Source organism: Oryzias melastigma, linkage group LG15 (assembly GCF_002922805.2).
Source record: "Oryzias melastigma strain HK-1 linkage group LG15, ASM292280v2, whole genome shotgun sequence".
NCBI lineage: Eukaryota > Metazoa > Chordata > Actinopteri > Beloniformes > Adrianichthyidae > Oryzias > Oryzias melastigma.
The window spans coordinates 4919412-4923547 of record NC_050526.1 but is presented as its reverse complement, the minus strand read 5'-3'; the positions used below and the strand labels follow the sequence as shown (position 1 = coordinate 4923547).

Genomic DNA, 4136 nt, shown 5'->3' with positions numbered 1-4136 from the left:
AAGATTCTTTTTTTTTATTGCTAACTTCTGTTAAACTAGTGATATAATATAATTCATATAAACCTGCGGCTCCAGAGAAACATGTGGCTCTTTTATCTCTCCATGAAGGCTCTCTGGCTGAAGAAAAACAAAATAAAACTAAGTTTTTCTTTTTTTATTTTTGTAATTTAGTTTACTAAGAAATTTTAGGCTATTTTGGAGTTTAGCAAGTAATTAAGCAAAAAGTTAGCTTTTTTTTTGCCTAATTTGGCCTCTACAGAGTTTTTTTGTGCTAATTTGGAGTTTAGCTAAAAGTGTAGCAATAAGCTAAAGTTTTGGGGTATTTTGTTATGTACTGAGATTTTTTAGGCTAATTTAGAGTTTAGCTTCCATTTAAGCAACAGGCTCACATTTTGAGTAAATTAGTTTACTGAGGAATTTTAGGATATTTTGGAGTTTAGCTAGTAATTTAGCAACAAGCTAGCTTTTTGGCTAATTCTGCATCTACTGAGCTTTTAATGTTAATTTGGATTTTAGCTAAAAATAAAGCAATAAGCTAAAGTTTTGGGGTAATTTGTTATCTAGTGAGATTTTTTTGGGCTAATTTAGAGTTTAGCTTCTATTTTAGCAACAGGCTAACATTTTTAAGTAAATTAGTTTACTGAGGAATTTTAGGCTATTTTGGAGTTTAGCCAGTAATTTTAGCAAAAAGTTAGCTTTTTTGCCTAATTTTGCCACTACAGAGTTTTTTATGCTAATTTGGAGTTTAGCTTAAAATGTAGCAATAAGCTAAAGTTTTGGGGTAATTTGTTATCTATTGAGATTTTTTTGGGCTAATTTAGAGTTTAGCTTCTATTTTAGCAACAGGCTAACATTTTTTGAGTAAATTAGTTTACTGAGGAATTTTAGGATATTTTGGAGTTTAGCTAAAAATTTAACAACGAGCTAGCCTTTTGGCTAATTCTGCATCTACTGAGTTTTTAATGCTAATTTCGAGTTTAGCTAAAAATGTAGCAATAAGCTAAAGTTTTTGGGTGATTTATTATCTACGGAGATTTTTTTAGGCAAATTTAGAGTTTAGCATCTATTTTAGCAACAGGCTAACATTTTTGAGTAATTTAGTTTACTGAGGAATTTTAGGCTATTTTGGAGTTTAGCTAGTGATTAAGCAACGAGCTAGCTTTTTGGGTGATTTGGCATCTACTATTTTTACTAATTCTTACCTAGTAAAAGGAAAAAAAAACACATTTTGAGAGATGCTAGTTTCTTTTTATATTTTTGCTGCCAAAAATAGGAATAATTTATATTTATTATTTAAAAAAAATGGTAATAAATTATCTAAATTTCTTAAAGGCTAAAGTATATCTATGTGGCTCCTTCTATGTTTTTATCGGTAGAAAACGAGTCCAAATGGCTCTTTTACTGTTAAGGTTGCCGACCCCCGATATAAACAAAGGGAAATATTTAGAGGCTGGAGACAGAGGTAAAGATCGTTCAGAGGATCCTCTTACTGTTAACTCACCAAGCTCTGAAGGGAGGCGAAGTGTCTGGAGGTCACCTTTCAGCAGCGCGCCTCTTGGTGTCCATGCTGTCTACTGGGGGCGCTCCATTATCCTCCTCCAGCCGGATCATGGCGTCTGAGTTGCAGACAGAGAGCAGGAGGGCAAAGAGAGAAGGAGACAAAAGGAGAGAATTGTCAAAAAGTTGTTTCCAAATTAGGAAGCGGAGCATCCAAAACGGGTGTTTTGGAACTAAGGTGAAACCTCAGCAGGTTGGATGAGCTACAGCGTGCTCTTTGAGCCTAAATAAATGCTCCTTTTCAGCAGGAATCATAAAGAGAAGTCAAAAATCTGTAACGTTTATCTTTGCTGCCAGATTGCTCCTGTTGGTCTCTTTAATACACCTTGTCAGAAGGAGCAAGGTCGAAACCTTTTTTTTCTCCTTATTCTTTATTTGTGCAATATGTTTTAATCAAGGATCTGCTCAAGTTATGTGGCTACCATTCCCCGCTGCATAATATCTGTCAAAGGGAAGAATGGCATGTATTCATGTCTAGGGAAGTGTTCATGCCTTATATAGTCTGAGACTCGGAGAGATGCCTGATGTGCATAGCTGGATGTAGCCAGGGGCTAAGGAAGGAGACCTTTTGAGAGCTCATTAAAATGCTCTTCAATTCTTAAGAGACAAACATGAATGCACAACAAAAGAAGGAGCTTTCCATTAAAAATAATCCAAAGAAATGGAGCGGTTCCCAGACTGAAAATAGATTAATTAAGAACGGAAGTCATGACTGGGATGGGTGAATAGAAATAAAAAACACGACACAGCGTGAGCTGGTCAAAGTCGGGGCTTGATCTCAGTTTCAGGTAATTCACACCCCAGCATTTAACATTTTTTTTTGTTATCGGTACAAATTACAACTTAACAGGTCAAAAGATGAAACATTCCTTTTTCCAAACGGAAGCTCCTTGACATTTACGAGCAAAGATGATTCTTCTTCTACCTTTTTTTAGCAACGCTGACATTTTTGCTGTCTGCTGGGAGATTAAATAAGACAAAACGTGGAATTTCAATACAAATTAGCAACTGTCTTTTAACCATTTCCACAGGCATCCAAGTAGGATGCAGTATTTCATCCTAATACCACTGACCTCACTTGGTCTCTGCTCAGCTGCAGACGGGTTCTCAAATAAGCCAGAAAACGACGATTACTGTTTTAAAGTTTGAACTTTTAATGTTTGTAATACTTGATCTCAGTTAAATATTCATGAAATACTGAAAAAAACACATTTTATGGTATAAAATAATTAGACAAATGAAAATGAACACGTATAAGAGCTCATTACACTTGTATTTTCTTTTAATAGAGGTTTTAAAGCTAAACTACAGCTCCTCATATAACAACTGTAAAGGTCTTACTTTCCAAATGGAAGAGTGTAAGGCCACTGGTGTCGTGTAGGGCTGCCACGATTAATCGACTAATCGACGACTAATCGACTATTAAAATAGTCGACGACTAATTTAATAGTCGATTAGTCGTTACTTCATATTATATGGAGTCAGAGTGTAGTAAAGTTGAAAGTTATATTAGCATTATGCTAGATTTTTGGACTATTTTGACATTTATTAAGGTTTTTAAGGCTAATTTGGAGTTTAGCTAATATTTCAGCTACCTGCTAGCTGTTTTGGCTAATCCAGTTTTTTATTTTTTATTTTAGTTCTTAAGGCTAATTTGGAGTTAAGCTCATATTTTAGCTACATGCTAGCTGTTTTGGATAATTTAGAGTTTTTTCAGTTTTTAGACTAATTGTGAGTTTAGCTAATACTTCAGCTACATGCTAGCTATTTTGGCTAATTCAGGTTTTTTTTAAGGCTAATTTGGATTTAAGCTCATATTTCAGCTACATGCTAGCTATTTTGGCTAATTTAGAGTTTTTTTCAGTTTTTTAGACTAATTTTGAGTTTAGCTAATATTTCAGCTGCATGCTAGCTATTTTGGCTAATCCAGTTTTTTTATTTTTAATTCTTAAGGCCAATTTGGATTTAAGCTCATATTTTAGCTACATGTGAGCTATTTTTGCTAATATAGATTTTTTTTTTCAGTTTTTAGACTAATTGTGAGTTTAGCTAATATTTCAGCTGCATGCTAGCTATTTTGGCTAATTTAGAGTTTTTTCTGTTTTTTTAGACTAATTGTGAGTTTAGCTAATACTTAAGCTACATGCTAGCTATTTTGGCTAATTTAGGCGTTTTTTTGTTTTTTAGGCTAAATTGGTGTTAAGCTAATATTTCAACTGCATGCTAGCAGTTTTAGCGAACTTAGGCATATTTACGTTTTTTAGGCTAATTTGGCATTTAACTAATATTTCAGCTGACTATCAGCTTCATCAATTTTAGCTATTAGCTTCAGTGTTTTCAGCTATTACATAATATGTGTTTTGAGCGGCTGGATGGCTCAGTGGGCTAAGTCCATCCAGATTGGGTCCTTAGACAAGACCCTTGACGCTGCTGCCTAACTGGGTCCCTGTGCCCCTCAAGTTCAGGGTTGTGTCAGGAAGGGCATCCGACGTAAGAACTCTGCCAAATCACTTATGTAAAACAGTGGGTATTGTTTCACTGTGGCGACCCCGAAAGGGATAAGCCGAAAGTGAAGAAGG

At 34.8% G+C, this 4136-nt stretch overlaps 1 protein-coding gene across 1 annotated transcript in view; it reads right to left on the bottom strand.

The window, feature by feature from the left end:
* Nucleotides 1-4136, bottom strand: part of chrm3a (cholinergic receptor, muscarinic 3a) — a 140271-nt gene that overhangs the window by 86586 nt on the left and 49549 nt on the right. The window contains exon 2 of the mRNA XM_024297942.2: nucleotides 1502-1616. The gene's annotated coding sequence lies outside the window, so the exon portion shown is untranslated. The remainder of the gene's footprint in view (nucleotides 1-1501; nucleotides 1617-4136) is intronic.